Source organism: Diplotaxodon limnothrissa, linkage group LG3, assembly GCF_057381915.1.
Source record: "Diplotaxodon limnothrissa isolate DT_005_m linkage group LG3, D_limnothrissa_male_GT1.1, whole genome shotgun sequence".
NCBI classification, from domain to species: Eukaryota; Metazoa; Chordata; class Actinopteri; order Cichliformes; family Cichlidae; genus Diplotaxodon; species Diplotaxodon limnothrissa.
The window spans coordinates 4,161,457-4,182,213 of NC_140598.1; positions in this window are offsets into that span (position 1 = coordinate 4,161,457).

A 20,757-nucleotide genomic window follows, 5' to 3' on the forward strand; every position below is an offset into this window, starting at 1 on the left:
ACAGGTTAATCTGGCCCTGCTTTGTTTGTCCTTTTGGAGCAAAAAGCCTGTTTTTCTTGTGTTTTTAACTACATTTGATCATCACGTTGCTGATATCGTCTGATCTGCATCCCAACTGCTAAGTTTGTGTTATTTAGGTTGTTTCTTTGAATGTTTCTCTTGCTAACTGTCTGAGGTTCACCTCTCACAGAGTGAACATAATTCTGCCCTTGTAGGATTAAACTTTGTGGTTGCAAAACCGTCCATTTGTTTAGCAGAACTGACATGTTTCTGAATCCATCCCAGAGCCGAGGGTTTGTGTAAGTGGGTTTTTAGTGTGGGTTTTCGTGCTGGCAGGGAGGCAAAAGGTGATTTCAGTGTCTACTATATAAAGAGGCAGCAGCTTCCAGATCTTCATCTGTGTTCTCCTCCATCATCATTTCACTCATCACATGGCTTCACATCTCAGCCTTCTGGGAGTGGTGCTGTGCTCCTCATGGTTTCTGCTTCTGAAATCCCACCTCAGGCAGACTTTGATTTACAGGCAGCAACAGTCATCCATAATGGTTCTTATTTTACCGCCCATCTAGTTTCATAACCACATGTCCAACTTAGGGTTGCAGGAAGGGGATCTCAGCCACCATCTCTTTGTGCCAGAGAGATGGTGGCTGAGACGCAGCAGAGCGGAGGTGTTAGTGCCTGGCTTAAAACAGGACATGTTAGCTGCATTTAACCTTCAGTTACTCTTTATATAGTTGGTAGGAGTCAGACCATGTTTCTGTTTACCTGAAAAACATTACACCAGGTAACCTGCTGTGTTAAACGTGTTTTCTGACGATGTTTGCTGCCCTACAATCCGTCCTGCTCTGTAGTAAAATCAGCGACATTTGACCGTCCTGTTGCTCCCATTGAAATGTATACAGCCTGTTTAAAATCTAGAAAACTAGATCTAGAAACTGTTAAACTGCTTGAGAGAGTTGATCACCAAACACTGATAGATTTGCCAACCTCAAGGTGAGGTGACGTTAAAATAAAAGAAACAATCTGCAGAGCCATGTTAGTCGTGTCTGCAGTAAAGAGCTTTTTATACATTGTACCATAGGCACAGTTGCCTCCATTTTTATAATTGTTTAAATTAATATTTTGTACATTTGTACATTTCAAGGACTCTATTTTTGGAGTGTATGTTTATTTATCTGTATTATATTATACGAACACTTTAAAAGTCTGTCCAAAGAATCACTCAGTTTACTTTTTACTCACTATGAGCATCATTCATTATTCTCCCCAGTAATTAAGGTCAGGATATGTATTTTTTTATTCCAATCCATTCTTCTTTTGCAGCGTTTAAATAACCTTGATCAGATTTGATGGTTTTGTTACAAACTTTTCAAAAACTGTTTGATTAGAGGGTTTTTTTTAAATTGAATATTGATTTATTGATTAGCATTCAAATATCTCAGTGAAAACAATAAAGATCTACCACAAAGCAAGAAACCGAGACAAGGCTAACCAAAAGGTACTGGCTGAAGCATGTTTATTAAATTGTGTTAAAATGTACAAAACAGTGATGTCATGTTTTGAGACTTGATGAATTTAAGAATCTTATGATTTAATACAGAAATTTGCAGACTTGCACAGAGAGGGTAAAATTAGGATGACGGATAACAGAGACGAAGACAACAGACGACGAGGACAGGAAAGAACAGGGGTTTAAATGCACCAAGGAGACAGTCAGAGAGAACTTGGGACAACTGGAGGCATGTAGGGATGCAGGGACTGACAGAGACGGGGAAGACGTCTCATCGTGACGAGTAAAGTTTATCTTGCCTGGCTGGGCAGCTCTCTGGGTGCTCAGCACCCCCAAAGCTCTGATCCTAGAATCGCCCCTGGTTGAGACGCATTTTCTCTAAACACCGGGTCTCTGTGGCTTTTAAACACCTAAACACGCTGCACCAAAAACTGGTCCACCCCAAGGATCGGGTCCCCCGACACAAACAGAGTAGCATAGTGTACGCTGTTAAGTGCAGGAGGATTGTCAGGATTTATACATCGGGGAAACCAAACAACCTCTGGCTGAGAGGACGGCACAACACAGAAGAGCCACCTCGTCAGGCCAGGACTCTGCAGTCTGTTTACACCTACAGGCCAGTGGACACTCTTTCAATGATGAGGATGTAACATCCTGGACAGGGAGGAACGCTGGTTTGAGGGCGGAGTCAAGGAGGCCGTTTACGTGAAAAGGGAAAGACCATCTCTGAATGGAGGAGGGGCCTAAGGGTCCATCTGTCACATCTTACATGCTGTGATTGCAGCCATTCCCCAACTCTCTGTGAATGGGACTCATGGACATGGATCAGTGGTTGTTGATCAATGGTCATGAGAATTTGCATGATTAAGATGAAGGAACGGAGCTCAGCCCCAGTGGGCTGGTTTCAGTCATTATGCAAATGTCCTGTTTATAAGATTGAAACCTGCAGTCAGCTGAGACTGAAGACGTCACCTGATGATGACGAAACGTTTCTCCCACAAAACGCTGCGTCCAGATGAACAGAACCAACTTTTGGAGACTCGTCTCTTGTACTGACCCACAGTTTTGTGTCTCTTGCAGCTGTTTCATCGGGCATGTTTGTTGTGACCCAGAGTCCAGATGTTTCTGTCATGGAGGGAGAGACCGTAAGCATCACCTGCTGCTGGACAAGAACGTTTGAAAGATTCAGAGTGGCCTGGCTGAAAAATCAAACAATAATTAAGAGAGAGACCAACGCAAATCAAGCTCCAAGTGTCTGAAAAAGGAGGCAAAGACTCATCTTTGAACATTTCAAACATCAGAGGATTCAGGAACACACATCTGTAAAGTGACTGTGGAGATTCCATCTTTAACTGTGTCTAAAGGAAATGGGACCATCATCACAGTCAGAGAGAAGACGGTGAATAACAACAACAACAACCACACAGACTCCAGTGAGTGAACACGTTCAGTTTGGTGACCAACACGCCTCCAAAATATGTCAACGTCACCTTTTACAGATTAAACGCTGTCACATGAAAGTCTAGTCTGTCACGTGTCTGTGCTGTTACCGTACACGTGGCAGCCTTTGGTCGTCTGAAGGGACGATTAATAAACATTGAATCCTCCAAACCAGAGCGATGAAACTACCTGAACGTCTGTCAGCTGAAAACCTTCAAACTTACAGACGTTTGTGACGACTGGCTTAGAAAAAACTTTACAAACTTGTTCAGCGTTTTTGGTTTTGTTTTAAATTTATTTGATGATTCCAAAAACACTGCTGATTAAAAATGAATGATTGACTTTTGACTGATTGTCTCATTTAATGAATTAATTAATACTTATCATAGTAAACTCCTCTGGGTTACCATAGTAACACGACCAGTAAAGATGCTTTGGCATGCAGACTGGAGCAGCAGGGATCAAACCACCGACCTTTCTATTGTCAGGTGACCTGCTCCACCTCCTGAGCCCCACTTCTCATGACAAATGACTTCCTTTTCTTTTATTCTCACTGACACTTGAGGATTGATCATGTTTGATTAGAGCTGCTGCTTATTCTGCAGCCACAGGATGTGCCGAGGCTCAGGGAGGGGCAGCCATGTGACCAGTTCGGCTGAGAGAAAGAAGACATCAAAGACGTGCTGTGGAAGAGCCAGATATGAATAATAACTCATGATTAAACATGTAGAGGTGTATTAACACACAGTGAGTGAAGAAGAAACACCCAGTGCATCATGGGAGTCCCCCAGCAGCCTACACCTATTGGGTGGATGTTACATGTACAAGATTCAAACTTGTGATTTGAACTAGATAATGTCATGTTTCTGTGGTGAACATAATTAAATCATGGAGCATCTGCATGAAATTCAGACACTTAATTCTTGTTCTTGTTGAGATGACAGGATACAATCTAGTCAGAGTGGTTCGTTACCTGGACTCACGAAGTTCACAAGATCACATTAGATGTCAAACTGCAGGAAAATCACTGGAGTTTTCAGCAGCAGACAACTACGCCCACAACAACAGATTTCTTTGAGTGTAACTAAGGGAGGATCCAGGGTCACCTGGTCCAGCCCTAACTATATGCTTTAGCAAAAAGGAAAGTTTGAAGCCTAATCTTGAAAGTAGAGATAGTGTCTGTCTCCTGAATCCAAACTGGAAGCTGGTTCCACAGAAGAGGGGCCTGAAAACTGAAGGCTCTGCCTCCCATTCTACTTTAACCCTTAGATGCACACGTGGGGTCAAAAATGACCCCAGGGGTTGTTTTTCTCCAAAATCTTTAAAATGCAAAGTTGTAATATATTCATATTCCAGGTATTCCTCATAAAATATGTTTGTAACATGAGGCCATTTGCATTTTTATTTATTTTTTCATTAATTAAAAAAATGCAGTTTTTGTATCACTACCCCACTCTTCCACAAGTGGGGTTAAAAATGACTCCAAGCAGTTCCTATGGAATCTTCTATGAAACTTTCATTCTTAGCAACTCTGACTGTTCCACTTACACTTCTGATGGATCAAGAATTAATTTTTGCACAGTAACGTACATGATTTATAGTCAGGGCTGGACATAAGTGGTCCACAGGTGTGCATTCGCTGTCAAAATATGAGCATTCCCGGAAATTCAGAGAATACACGCTTCTTTTGCGGTGGAGGAACACCTGTCACGGTCCTGGGTCTCCTGACCCAGCGTTTTTAGTTCTTTGTGATGTTTGTATTTTTGTACTTGTGTAAGTTATTCTATGGTTTCTAGTTTCGATCCCTTGCCCTTCATGTTGCTCTGTGTCCCCTCTGTTCTGTGTAAGTCTGTGTCTGCATGTTTGAGTTCCCATCTGTGCCCTCCTTCTGTGTCTCATTCCCCTCGTTACTCCCCAGTGTATTTAAACCCTGTGTTTCTCTGAGTCAGTGTCGCGTCGTCTCTCTTGCTGTGTGTGATTCTCCCCGTGTCTTCTGGTATGTGTTATAATTAGCATTTCCCAGTTTAGTTTTGTATTGCTTGTGTTCTGTTTTCCAGCAATAAAGCTGTGCTTTTGAGTTCAAGTTCTGTCCCCGTGAGCTTGCGTTTGGGTCCAATCCCTGCCTGCCACACAGCGTTTCATGACAGTACGACGTGACCACAACATGGACCCAGCAGACTTACCCGGGGAGAGCGATCTGATACGTGTCCAACGCCTAGTCGAGTGGATAACCCACACTTCAAATACATGGGCAAAGATTGTGGGAATAAATGCTATCGAAGCAATCCTCGGAGGAAATTCCCATCTCCGCCAGGTCAGAGGATGTGTGGACTTATTGGCCAATGTGAATGAAGCCCGGGAGGCTTGGAAAAAATCAGACTTGGCCCAGCAGCAACAGACAACAGCCACCCTGGAGCAGCCACGTCAGCCACACCGGCCGGATGTGGTTTTGCCCGGCCCTTCGGCGCCGTCTGCGAGGAAGAAACGACGATCACGCCGCCAGCGCGCCACCCCACAGCCGGACGTTCGGACTTGTACATCGCCGGCTGTGGTGAGTAAGGACTCTTTTTCTGTGTCGAACCGTGGGACTATTCGTTCAGGGGTTGTGTTTTGTGCTACGGATGGTAATGTGAACAGTTTATCAGCTGCCCAGCCTCCTGAAGCTCTCTTAGCTGCCCAGCTACAAGCTGCGTCTCCTGTGTCCCCGCTAGCACAGCCATTAACTCCACCACAAGCTCCATTTTCACCTCTACCATCGCTTCAGTCATCAGTTCGGTCTGCCGCTCAGTCACCCTTAGCTCCATCTTCCACACTACCACCTGTTTCTCTTCCGCCACAACCATCACTACACTCAGCCATTCAGGCTGCTACTCAGTCAATCATTCAACCTATAGCCCTGCCATTAAGACACTCTGTAGCTGAGCCATTAGCCATCCAACCCGCAGCCAATTCAGCTGCTCCTCCACCCGTTACACCTCCACCACAACCGTCACTGCAGTCTCCAGTTCAGTCCCCTGCAGCTCAGCTTTCCCCAGTGCAGTCTCCAGTGTCTCCAGTGTCCCCAGTGCAGCCTCCCTTAGCACAGTCATCCACTCAACCACCAGCACCACAACCGTCACTACCTCTAGTTCATTCCCCTGTGAAGTCATTAACTCCACCACCTACTCCACTCTCACCACCACCGTTACTACAGACATCAGTTCAGTCCCTGTGCAGTCATTTACTTCTCCACCATTAGCAGCTCAGGTCCCCGTGTGTCCAGCAGCTCAGGTCCCCGTGTGTCCAGCAGCTCAGCTCGCACCTGAACCTTTGGCCCAGTTCCCCGTAGCAGTGCAGTTTTCTAGCCAGCTTAACGTTGAGCCCGGGGTCCCAATTCTCTCTGGCTCTACATCAGCTCCTGCTGGAAGCTCGGATGAGCTCATCCAGCACTCCGTGGCTCCCGTGCCGCCATCTACCTCGTCCGCTGGGGGTTCCAGTGAGCCCAGCCAGCACCTCCTCGTCTCCGCTGGAGGGTCCGAGGGGCCCGTTCAGCCTCCTGTCTCCGCTGGAGGGTCCGAGGGGCCCGTTGCTCCACCAGCGTCATCAGCTTCAGCGTCGCCTGGTCCAGCTTCTGCTTTGGCTTCGTCAGCCTTGTCTGGTCCAGCCTCCTCCGAGCCTTCATCCATGTCTGGTCCTGCCTCGCCTGGTCCTGTGCCCACCGAGCCTCGGCCAGTATGCCTGACACTTAAGAACCGCCGCTGCCTTCCGTGCGGCCGGCCCCTGAACTGCTCCGTCGTCTCCTTCGCCGTTGCTGTCCGCATAGTCGGCCCCCTGAACTGCCCTGTGTTTGGGCTGTTTTCTTGGGCTCCGGTGTTTGCTGTGCTCCGCTTTTGTTATATAAAGTAACACGGCTGCTATGAGGCCAGCTAGGATCCCTGTGGCCCTACAAATGATCCAGGACGGATGGGATGAAGAGCCCATTGGAGGCATTGACTCAGAATCTCACATCTAAGATATAGAGGAGCCAGACTATTGCCCCCCCCCCCCCCCCCCCCCCCCCCACTGAACAAGGCCAGTCAGATACAGAGGAGTCCTCTGAAGAGGAAATAAATATTGAGTCTAACAGAATGAGCCCCTCTTACTGCTCTAGCCACAATATTCTGAATTAGTCGGCCAGGGCTTGCACCTGGGTTTAGTACTTTCTCCCCAGTAAATGCATGGAAGATGTTCATGTCTGATAATTTAATAGAAGAGGTGCTGTCATACACAAACATGGAGGCACAAAGAGTAGCCACAGACAGGGGAAAGAGTGGAAAAATGTAATCAAACATAAGCTCCTGGCCTTCATTTGATTGACCATTCTTGCAGGAAGTGAGAAGAACTGGGATGTACCAGTCGGTGTGTTTTTTGGGAGTTCTCTGCATAACCCATTGTACAAGGCCACTATGTCAATTCAAAGATTTAAAGATTTCGCCCTTTCTTGCACTTTGAGGACAAGAGGACCAGAGCCTACCGACTGAAAACAAACCACATGGCAGCTTTCTGCTACATATGGGACCTGTTCCTGGTCAACTGCAGGCAGAAATTCATCCACAGTGATTGTGTTACAGTGGATGAACAACTTGTGCCTTTCAGAGGGAAGACCCAGCTTCTGCAGTATAGGCCGAGCAAGCATACAAAAGTGATACAAAAACTGAAAATTAATGAAAAAATAAATAAAAATGCAAAGGGCCTCATGTCACAATCATGTTTTATGAGAAATACCTCAAATATGAAAATATTACAACTCTTCGTTTTAAAGATTTTGAAGAATAACAACAGAGTTTATAGCAAAATGCATTGTTTCTATTTGGGGTCATTTTTGACCCCACTCGTGGAAGAGTGTAGGTATTGGTAGGTTGTGCATCCAAGGGTTAAATACTCTAGGAACAACAAGTAGGCCTGCAGTGTGAGAGCAAAGTTCTCTAATAGGGTGATATGGTACTATAACAGGGGTCCCCAACTCCTGGACTCCGGTCCAAATCCAGACCCCAAGAGGATTTTGTCCGGATCACAAAGCAGTTTCTCATTTACCGTGTAGTTGGATAGTTTCTTCCTGCCGGCTGCCGTGGCGGACTTTTGAACTGCCGCGACACGCAGCTATGCAGGTTAGCATCATGCTGGTCCACTCTCCCAGCCAGCTGTTGGCGGTAATGCACCACCAACTGCCAATAAAACGACAAAGAAGAACAAGCTATGTGGGTATGTGAGTTGATAGGTTACTGTCTTGGGCGCTTGCGCTTGCTGAGTGGATGAGTAAAAGAAGATGGCTTTGTCAAAAATACTTATAAAGTTATAAAGAGTGGAAATCTGAAGAGCTGTTATGAAATCAAACATAAGAACTTCAACCAAAGCTGTGCGCCTGGGTCTGACGGTAGAACAAGAAGAATAAATGAGGTATGAGCGGCTACACGGCTGATAACAGTCTGTGACAGCACAACAGCATACGAGTGTTCACTGTGAGCACGGTGGACTTTAGGAGGACACAAAAAGACTTTCACTGACTGGAAAATGATAAAGAGTGAAAGGAAGCTGCAGCAGAAACACTTTTTAGTTTGGAAGAGAAACAATGTAACACTTTTAGATGGAAACAAAGTAAAGTGCAACAATTTACCTTCAATAAAAAATAAATTACATCCTTAATAAAACTATAAACATTTGAACCGTTTGATACTGAAACATAAAATGAAATAAACTCCATAAACAATCAAAATGAATTCAAACTGATCAGCAACATTAACTCAGGAGCACAATATATGAAACACTTTAACCTACAAAACAAAAACGAATCAAACAGTTTGTGCTGATTTCTTTCTTTGATCAAAATAACAAAGTCAGCATTAATGGCTCCGACGAGCACGTTTTGCAGTGCACAGCTTTTCAAAGCAGCTTTGAAGCAGGATCCTGCAGCTCTCAGCTCCTGCTCAGTGTTTAGCTGGGACCTGGACTTGGTCTGCAGCAGCAGCAGAGAAGCCTCACAATGAGACTAAAGGAAGAAGAACGCCCAGAGCCTGCTGCCCTCAGAGTGGATACTGCTTCTCTACACTCAGCCAGAATCCACTCAGTGTCTGTGATGTGAACTGCAGTCTCAGTGTGGAGTCAGACGTCAATGAACTGGTTCTGCTCTGCAAAGCTGAAACCAGTTGGAGCTGGTCATGCTGGGAACTGTTTTCATGGAAGTCCTTTTAAAAGTATCCCATCAGTGATGAAATATGCTGCTTGATATATGGAGTCACTGAGGCGGCATCATCATCAGTAGTGTCAACAAATTCATGCAGGTTCTCCAATGAATCTGTGTCTCCTTCATCGAGTCTCCTGCCCCACACTGCAAGCTTTCCAGTGACAGAGCTGATCTTGTGACCTGAGGGAGGTTTTTATCTTTCCCTTGAAGCTGTAGATTTACTTCATTTCCAAATATGTCACTCAGGTAGGCCAGTTTTGCCAGGAAGCTCTCATCACTAACTCTGCGACTTCATACTTGTGCTCCTGCTCCAAAAACATCTGATCTGCTCTCTGAGCTCAAAAACTCAGGACAAGACTTTTCCTGGTGACAGCCGCCTGGCTTCACTGTGAAACAGCACAGCTTGATGTTCGGCTCCATCTCCTCACAGACAGCAGAGACACTCTTGTTTTTACTGGTCTGGTCTTTATAAAACCGACTACACCAATAATTTCAGTCATAACCTCACTGAATTCAGAGGAAAGCTGCTCTCAGTGTGAAACACTCCAGCAGAGGGCGCTGTTAAGTCCTTATTGTAACACAGTTACTGTGTGCAGTTAGACTTCATACATAATCTGCACTTATTTCCATCAGACATGCTGTCAGTAAATGATTGGTTTCTATTGATTCTACTTCCTGTTGACTCGTTTGATGACAGTGAAACAATCACAGCTGATTGTGTGATGATGTAAACTGTCACTGTTACATTCAGTGTGTGTGACATAATGTTAGTGCAGGCTGATAACAGCCTGGTTCTGTTAGAAACACATGAACGTGTCCATAGATCAGTGTGTGTTTAACATGAGAGCTTCAGCCCTGCTGATGTGTTAAATAAAGACATGCAGGAAAACTGATGAGACTCTGAAATAACTCTTTATATTTATAATGTAACTCTGCATCAAAAGAACAACAAAGGATCCCAGACAGGTTTCTGTGAACAAAGACCATTCTGATGTTTCTGTGTTTCTAACACTTTGACATTATTAGTAAACAGACTGCAGTGAGCAGCATTTATAAAGAGCTTATATATAAAGATATGACAGCTGTTTGACAAGTTTATCACTCTGTGTTTGGACCTGATCAGTCCAGCTGTTTACTTGAAATATGTTCATTTTGGGGTGGGTACAGTTTCCTCTGCGGTGGGGTAGGGTGGGCTGCCCCGGGTCCTGTGGGGCTTGGCAGTGCTACCATAGGCCGCGGTCTGGATGGACCTGGGCTCCCTTGCCTTGGTGGGTACCAGAGGACGGGGGTGCCTACTGGGGTCAGCGGGGGAGCTGGCCCTAGGGAGGGGCATCCTCCCCTCCCTCCTTTTCCTCCCCATCCCCGGCTACCTCCCTCTTCCCGCTCCACCACACTCACCCATACAGGTAGGGCCTTGGGGTGCGGGTGTGTCACAGGAGTGCAGGTGAGACATCCCCCCCCGTCCCCTTCTGGCCACCTGTGCCTCAATTTTATCTCACAACTTAGACATCCACATTACTTACACTCTCATAACACACACATATATATAGGGCCTTGAGGGTGGGCACGTTAACGGCGTCCAGTGGACGGTCTGTGTACTCAAACCTACCTCTGGCGCTGGTGCCCACCTCTCAATTTTAAATCCATGTAGACATTGAGGGTTCTCGGGAGGGGCCATGCTAACACCTGCTGCTCTCTGGCAGCAGCACCATTTTTTAGTTTTAAATGCACTTTAGAGCAACACGCAGCAACACTACACATGAGCGGGAGGAGGGAGGTATGGGGTCTTCACACACCCCCGTTCTCTGCTAGCCATCGGGGCGGGGGGGCTGGGAGGAGATGTTGGCTGTCCGATTGGCCTCCCTGCTGCTGCGGAGCCTGGGACGGTCTGCTTGCCTCCACCCCGGGGGGAAGGGTAACATCTCTTGGGTCTGGGTTCTGCTTCCCCCTCTGGGGGCGAGGGTACCTGGACCCGGGGTATAGAGTATGTTTGGGGAGTGTGATTGTGTGTACATGTCCATTTATGTCAGTCCTTACGTTGGGTGAGTGCTGAGTGTTTGTATATGTGTGCATGAGGGTGGGAACGCATGTTTGTGTCTGTGTGTGCCTGTTTGTCTGTGTCTATATGTCAGGTCGGGTCTTAGACTCCACCTCTCTGGGAACTCCCAGGCCCTCCAAGGCCTATCTCCCCTCACCACACTCCCTGCTGGTGACTGATGCCCTCAGGGGTCGGTGCATTGGTGGTTCTTGGTGTCCGGGGCTGGGCGCTCAGGTATGTACCGGCTCACTCCCGGTGGCTACCTGGCGGGGCCTGGCGCCTGTTGCTCGGTCAGGCCTCCTCCGGGGTGTGGGGGGCCCTCGGGCCTCCGGCCTCTGGGCCTGCGGCTCGGTTCACTCTGGCACAGCCGGCTGCCGGCGGAGCCGTTGGGCACGCTGGTGAAGCCCCCTCTAGCTTCTGCTCGGTGGCTACTGGGTGACGCCTCGTCTGGGGATCCTCAGCCCTTCCCATGAGGGTGGCACAGATGCCCCTCCGGTTGTCCTCCTTGGGCTCTCGCACTCTGGGGCCTGGATCTCCTCCATGCCTGTTTCATGCCCTGGGGGACGGGGCTATGGCTCGCTACATCCTCTTGCAGACCATTACATGTGGAAACCATTTGAATACAAGCGCGCTGATCCACACAGGTGTGCACACGGGTGTTCACTGTTCGTAGACTTAAATTACACCTTTCTTGGCTGCTACTTCAAAGCACATTGTGCGCTGTCTGTCCTGCGTGCTGCACAACACATTATTTGACCACAAGTGTCTGTGAAGGTTCTCAGTCATCCAGGTCATCGTAGTCAAAGGAGCCTCTGTCAGCTAGAGCTGGGCGATAGAACGATAACGATATGTATCGCGATATAACTTTTACTCGATAGAGAAATTAAGCTATCGCGATAGACCTCGCCGCTCTTGTCCTCTTAAAAAAAAAAAAAAAAAAAAGGTCAGCCAATCCAAATTAAGTAGCGCAGAGCCGAACCAATCACAGCCGCAGCGTCACGTCACGTGACTTGTTACGTACAGCACAAGTGCCAAGCCGCACGTGTGTTTGTTTGGGAAGCAGCCAGCGGGTAATGGAGGAAATGAGTGTGCCGACTAGAAAATTCAACCGAGCGTGACCGAAGAAAAACCAGATGATGGTTCCAGTGCCGGAGAGATTGTCGAACGGAAGAGCCATAGAAGTTCCGTAGTGTGAAGGTATTTCGGCTATTTCAAGTCTGACAAAAACAGAGTAGCGTGCACTGTAAATTGTGCCGAAAGCAAGTCTGGAAATACAATAAACTGGTGCATGCGTCACACTGTACATTTCTGCACGGTTAGGAATCTAGCTCCACCTGCTGCTTTGGCATGTTCATAGCAGCGTTTTCCTTCATTTCTGCCTTTATGTGTGGACGGGATTATTTTTTAAAACGAAAACGGAAAATCTCCGTTTTCAAAAATACCCGTGTACGTGTGGACGTAGCCTCAGTCTCTGACTGGAAGCGCTAATTCGTCATTCGGCTTTTGTCAGACTAAAGTAACTGTTAAAACTGTTTGAAAAGCTCAGCTATACAACAAGGAGAGATTGAGAATTTCCTTTTAGTTCTCAGTTTATTTGATATTGACAAAAGTTAGTCAGTTTTGTCTGTTCTTCTGTAAAACAAACTAAGATTTATTTTTAGAATTAATATTTTGTTTCTAAGTGGAATTGACAATTTAGTCTGTTTTGTTTGTTCTATTTTGAAACTTAAACGCTTTAGCGGCTGCCTTTTGTGTAGTTTGCAATATTTGGCTTTATTTATCTGAAAAAGTCTCATGTTCCTTAAGTACATCTACCCTGTTGAACTTATTATGGGAAATAAATATTTAAATAAAAACAAGCTGCTGATTATTTCACATTTTACTTGTGAGCAACGGCACATTTAAATCTTACAAATATAGTTATTTGGCTTATATCGTGATAGATATCGTTATCGCCTGAAATGAAAAAAACATGTCGTGATATGAAAAAATCTCATATCGCCCAGCTCTACTGTCAGCAAAGAGGCACAGAAAAGAAGATCAGACACCAGCGAGGGAGGATAAGAAGGACAGACGCAACAACATTGTCATCCCCTATGTAGCCGGTGTATCAGAAAAACTCAGGAGAGTTTTCTCCAAGCATGACATCCCGGTGTATTTCAGACCCAGCAACACGCTCAGACAAAAACTGGTTCACCCGAAAGATAAAACGCCAAAACACAGACTTAACAATGTGGTGTATGCTGTACAGTGCAGCGAGGAATGCCCAGACCTCTACATTGGAGAGACCAAACAGCCACTTCACAAGCGCATGGCACAACACAGAAGAGCCACCTCCACAGGACAAGACTCAGCAGTCCATCTGCATCTTAAGGACAAAGGACACTCCTTCGAGGATGCCAATGTTCACATTTTGGACAGAGAGGACAGATGGTTTGAAAGAGGAGTGAAAGAAGCCATCTATGTCCACTGTGAGCGACCATCTTTGAACAGAGGCGGGGTTTACGACATCAACTCTCTGCCATCAATAATCCAGTTTTGAGATCCCTTCCCAGACGCCTTAACGCCCACTCACATCCTGGGCCATCTGATCTCAGGAATTCGCATGATAAGGTGGGGCCAGGTTTCACAATGAACACACCCGAAACTGGCTGATTGGGACCCACACCCAGTTTCACACCTTGGCTCAGGCGATTAGAGGATCATCAGGGGGTCCTTTTGTCCCTCTGTGGGGGGTCACTCCCACTAGGTTTATATCTGGGACTCTCCACCATTTGACCTTAGAACTGAAGAAGCTTCTCGGATGAGAGGTGAAACGTCTTCAAGCAACTTAAAGAAGTCCAGACGCTTTTCTTTGCAAGCTCCTTTGACATTTGACCACGAGCAATCTTTTCTGGTTTGACGCCGTCTTTGTAGCCAGAAACCAGCTCTCTCCTCGGCTTCCTCCACTACACGCTTCCCCCACGCCAGTCTCCTCCGTCACTATAAAGGGGAGAGTCATGAGCTCCATCACCCTCACCTGTGCCGTCCAACGTCCCGCCACCAGCCTCCACTGCAGCAGGCCAGAGACCACACCCCTGCCACAATAAGTAAAAGTATATCCTTGCTGTACCCTTAATGCTAAATGTGCTAAATTAACCGCTGCCTTTGCCCCTTTGGGATTATTCTTATGTCACTGGGATGTTGACCTTTGACCTTCACATTAGAGAGATGGGCAGACATAATTAGTGTATGAATTTTAAAGTAACAGGTAATAAAGAGAGTGTAGCAAATGTAGTCAGGTTTATTACTCTGTATCACATGAGTGCCCGAGGGAGGCGGGGCTGACTGGGGAGACACAGGAAACAGAGAGACAGGGCTGACTCGACATGAAACGATGAAACGTGGGACACGGGAACAGAAACTAAACACAGGCTGAAATGAACACTGAGGGAGGGAGAACTAAGATTACTGAGAGCCTGATAAATAAGAAGAACAAAAACCAAGAAAAACAAGAGTCAAAGAAAACCAAAAACACAAAGCATTGGGCCAGGACCCACTGCTGTGACATTTATATGTGATAAAAACATTAAAAACTGCTCAGATGTTGAAATCTTTCTACGTATACTTTAGGTTCAGCTCTGCAGCCTGGCATTTGGTTAAGCATGATTCAAACATTTGATTTTGTTTAACTGGTTTTAATTATAGTTACTTTTTGTGAACATTTGTTGCAGCATTTAAAAAAACATCATTTATTTTCAAACTTTTATTTGATTTAGAGCATCATATTTGACCAACGTAAATGTTTTAATTTCATATAAAATAACTGAAGCAGTGAATTAAATATCTGAAATCTTTCCTTCCTTAAAAGTTATAATCCTACTTAAGTTATAGTGCAAACGCTTAAGCAACAAATATACTTGATGCTAATTAATTAATATTTCCCTTTGATGTTGCAACTATGCGGTCACTTCTGTCTTTAAACAAAATAATATTTTCCAGTTACAGAAATCATAAAGTCCAAACTAAAGTGCTACTGTTGCTATATGCATTTTATATAAATCATGGATGATGGTCCTGACATGAAGGAAGAGAAAGTTACAGGTTGCATCCTTTGACTTTGTCTCCGTGCCTTTGGGCGATTTTCAGAAGGACAGATGTTTCTGTTCAATTCTTAAATCAATTTTTTCAAACACAAACACTATTTTAAAGCTTCTAGAGAGTAAAATATTAATGATAATTATAATAACAATAATAAAAACAAAAGCTCTCAGATCCATCAAACCAAGCAGCAGAAAGAACAATAACTGAAGAGAAAACTTTAACCTTGTAGACTTCATTATGTTCCAGCTGCTCTACAGACGCTGTGACCTCGAACTTAAGCAGGTCGTAACGTATGTGCAGCTCAATAACAGCTCAATGCTCTCCGCAGGAGTAGTCCAGCAGTAGAAATCAGTCCAATAACAAGGTGTGTAACATCTAGCAGGGTGACAGAAAAACCCAGGGTAACTTCTAAGGACCTCAACGTCTCTCTCACATTGTGTTTTTTAAACATGCTTCCATTTGTCACTTCAGTCTTTACTCTGAAATACAGGAAGAGAAATCATGGCTGAAACAATTTCTCATGAAACCAGGGGTGTGGTCCAACAGTCAGTTTGGTGAGGAAGGTTCCTGAGAGAAGTGACCCAGAAGTATCTGTGTAGCAGCCACAATGAATCCAGACCATGAGCTTTATTAACTGATCAAAGTCTCTTCTTTCATCTTCTGTATCATTTAGTTTGCATTGGTAATGCCCATTATTGTAATGCTTTTTTAAGACGAGCAAAACTTTATTTCACTTTGGGTTAGCTGGGATAAGTGATGGATGGAGGGAATTTTACTTCAGCCACAGAAATCCTAAACAGGAAGGAGGAGCAGAGTTACAGTGGATCACTATCCAGCAGGGAAACAAGGTTTATTTCAATTTCTTGGCCATGAGTGAGATTTACTGAGTGGGCAAATTAGGGAGACGACACCATCAGATCCCGAGCCCTCCATGTGTTAATCAAGAGACGGCTGCTGTGCTACATCCATAAATAATGAATAAATTAGGAGCTAAAGCTGAAAGGACAGTTTATTTGTACCATCTTCACGTGAACACATTCAAGAACATCACAGATGAAGAAACATTAAAAACTTCCACACTACATAAAGCAAGAAAAATAGTTTTTCTTTCAGGTGGTTTCAGAAAAACAGAAACATCAAACATCTCCAAGACTCTCTTTGAAAGAACTAAAAACCTTTGTTCTCATGGTCCAATCATGAGTGAACTCCCCGATGAAGCCTTGTGTGCTAAAACATGTCAGAGTTTTAAAGGTTAAACATGAGTTTCCAAAACGTTTTGCTGGAGAACAATGAACTATTTGACTGAGTTTCAATCATTTACAGACGAGCAAAACCAGGACAGAGAAAAAAGGACAAAACTGACTCAGTAAAACAACAGAAAAGAAGATCCCATGTAGATCTGTATTATGTAGAAGTTCAGCCCAGCAACCAGTTCAGTTCAACACAAGTTTAAATGATTCTATCTGAACTCTGTGGAGCCTGATCTCAAGCTTTTTGAGTCTGACACAGAAACCAGAGGATCTTTCTGTGTCTTCAGATTCACTGTGATCCAGTGATGGGAGTGATTTCAGCCCTGAGTGATCGCGCTGATGTTTGCACAGAGCAGACAATGAGGTGAATGTTTGGGCACATTGGTAACAGTGAAACAGTTTATTAGTAACGTGGGATCGTTTGTGTGCAGAGTATGAACTGAGATTCCTGAAGCTCTTGTCACACTGGTCACAGCTGTAGTTTCCTTCCATGTGTGCACGTTCATGCCTGTTACAAGTACTTGAATGTGAGAAGCTTCTGTCACAGTGTCTGCACTTGTGTGGTTTCTCTCCTGTGTGGACTCGTTTGTGTGTTTTAAGCTGATCTGCAGTGGTGAAGGATGACCCACACTGATCACAGAGGTGCTTTTTAACCCCACTGTGAATCAGTTCATGTTGTTTTAAATCACTTGATGTGGTGAAGCTTCTCCCACATTCTTTGCAGTATTTCAGTTTGTCTCCAGTGTGTCTACGTTGATGTACTTTTAGGGTCTTTTGCTGACTGAAAGTTTTTCCACAGAGGTCACAATGAAAGTCTTTCCCACCACCACAGTGATGACAGGGTTGAGAACTGGATCCATCTGTGTCGCTCTGCTTCTAAACAAAGACACAAAGACAGTGTAAGTCAGTCCTTCAACATTTGTATCCTGAACGTCGCCTGAAATAAAGAGCATCTCTGCAGACGTCCAACTACATTTGACTGTTTCAGTTAACACACTCAGTTTACTGGGCTGCAATAACTACAATACTACCACCATAATACTACAGTAATACTAAAATCATAACTGAAAGGAAAATCTGAATAATCACTCAGAGCTGCTTTTCCATGCAGTAGAATTGCTAACATGCTAACACAGTTTAATGAGCAGACTTGTTCCAAACAGTCAGGCTAAAATGACAAGATAACAATATAAATACATACCTCACAGTAGCTGCACTTGTAGAGTCTCTTTCTGGTGTGGATCTGTTGGTGTTCTCTCAGGTGATGTGGAGATTTAAAAGTCTTCTCACACAGGTCACATCGATAAGGTCTCTCCTCAGTGTGGGTAAACATGTGTTGTTGTAACTGTGCGTCTGTTGTAAAGTATTTGCCACACTGTTCACAGCAGTACACATCATGTCTGGTGTGAATGCGTAGGTGTGTATTTCGGTACCCTCTCTGGCTGAAAGTTTTTCCACAGATGTCACAGCTGTATGCCTTAATTCCAGAGTGGGTAACTAGATGCTTCTGTAAGTGGCTACTGTGAGTAAAAGCTCTGCCACACTGATCACAGCTGTACGCTTTAAATCCACTGTGGATGAGTTGGTGTTTTTTTAGGGAATCCTTCAAGGAAAAAGACTTTCCACACAAGTCACAGCTCAACGGTCTCTCTCCAGTGTGGATGACCTGATGCTGTTTTAGTGAAGCTTTCAGAGGAAAACCCTTCCCACACAAGTCACAGCTGTATGGCTTAATTCCAGAGTGGGTAACTAGATGCCTCTGTAAGTGGCTACTTTGAGTAAAAGCTCTGCCACACTGATCACAGCTGTACGCTTTAACTCCACTGTGGATGAGTTGGTGTTGTTTTAGGTAACCCTTCAAGGAAAAAGACTTTCCACACAAGTCACAGCTGAACGGTCTCTCTCCAGTGTGGATGACCTGATGCTGTTTTAGTGAAGCCCTCACAGTAAAACCCTTCCCACACAAGTCACAGCTGAACGGTCTCTCTCCAGTGTGGATGACCTGATGCCGTTTTAGTGAAGCCCTCACAGTAAAACCCTTCCCACACTCGTCACAGGTGTGTTTTTTCTCTCCCTTTCTTCTGTGAGGTTTGTCGGCCTCCTGAGAGCGCTGACTTCTGGCTCTATGTTGGTCCTGCAGTGACAGAGATACAAACAGAGGCAGTGAGTGAAATGCAGTCGTGGAACAAACTCAACCTTCAAACTCCATTAACACTAGTTTTAAACCTGAAGGTGGAGCGTGGCACCAAACACCTTAAAGGTCTCTTATCCCCACCTGCTGGTAGTTCTAACACATTACATCCAACCTGGTGTTAAAGATAATTCATGACTGTTCAAACACTAAACTCATGCACACACACACACACACACACACACACACACACACACACACACACACACATTATTTTATAATTTAGATTATTTTGTTGTTTCCTATTACATATTTCTATAATTTGTATAGATTTATACATAATTATTCAGTGATAATAAATCCTATGTTTGTTTATTCTAAAGGAACCCCGTCAGCTTCCACAACAGATGTTGCTCGTCTTCCGTCAAATACTCACATAAAATATTACACAATGAAGTGGATTCAAGATATCCACATAATTTGACTCTTACATCCACAGTGAGGTTTCACAATTGTTCAAATATAAGCAATCAATAATAATAATAATAATATTTCTCTGTCAGCCTTCTCGGTTACGAATCGTCTTCTGCTCCTCTGTCATGCGGCGTCCCACAGGGCTCAATTTTAGGGCCACTGCTCTTTTCACTGTATCTATTGCCTCTGGGTTCTATCCTTAGAAGGCATGGGATCTCATTTCATTGTTATGCCGATGACTGCCAACTTTATTTGACACTAAAACACATGGATGGCATCTCCATAAAACCTCTCTTGACTTGTCTAGATGACATTAAAGCTTGGTTGGCTCTAAACTTTTTAAATTTTAATGAAAAGAAAACAGAGCTGTTGGTGTTTGGACCCAGTGGTCCCTGTGAGTCCTCCCCTGTTGTTTTAGGATCCCTGGAAGTCTATTTTAAATCTGTGGTTACTGACCTTGGTTTTAAGTTGGACAGTGATTTTAAATTGGACAACCAAATCAGAGCAGTGGTGAAGTCCGGTTTTTATCATTTAAGGCGACTGGCAAGAGTAAAATCTTTTCTTTCGAGGCAGCACCTTGAAACAGTGATCCATGCTTTTATTTCTTCCCGCCTGGACTACTGTAACTCACTTTATGTGGGGGTCAGTCAGTCATTGCTCTCACGTCTGCAGCTGGTTCAAAATGCGGCTGCACGACTCCTAACAGGGACTCAAAAAAGAGAGCATATAACCCCCGTGCTAGCCTCTCTGCACTGGCTGCCTGTGTCTTTTAGAGTTCATTTTAAAATTCTTATGTTTGTTTTTAAATGCCTTCACAGTCTTGCCCCGCCTTACCTCTCTGAGCTTCTTCATCTCCACACACCCTGTCGGTCTCTCAGGTCAGCTGACCAGCTGCTCCTGGAGGTACCGAGATCCAGGAGGAAGCTCAGAGGGGGCGGGGCCTTCTCTATTGTGGCTCCAAAGTTATGGAATGATTTGCCCATGCACGTTAGAGAGGCCCCTTCACTGTCCACTTTTAAATCACGTCTTAAAACCCACTTTTATTCCTTGGCTTTTAACCTCAGTGAGACTTAGTTTCTTTTTTAATTGAAGTAGTTATTTAATGATTTCACTCTTCTTTTATTTGTGTTTTATTTATATCTCATGTAATTTTATTTTACAGTTCCAATGTACAGCACTTTGTGTCAGCTGTGGTTGTTTTAAAGTGCTTTATAAATAAAGTTCATAATGTTGATGATGAATATCAATAACATTGAGGCACATTACACAAATTTCAAAAACAAATCATGTCTTACAATATTTACAACAACTAAAAGCTCTGTAAATCGGCTTTTAAGTGTTCATTGAAGTTTTGAATAATTCTCTAATTTTTTAAGGCAACTTATTCCACTTAAAAGTTGCTCTAAATGTAACAGTTTTACAAAACGTTACTTTTAACTCGAGCATTTACTAAATTGCAGCTTGTTGAAAACTGTGTAATATGATGATGTATTTCATCTGGATACTGCAGCTGAGCAGAATAAATGTGGTGTGTTTAACAGAATTGCTTTCTTTAGAACTACAAGTAAGCCATAGAATATTTTAGCCTGTACAGGAAGCCAAGAAAGGTTATTATGCATTTTATCAATATTA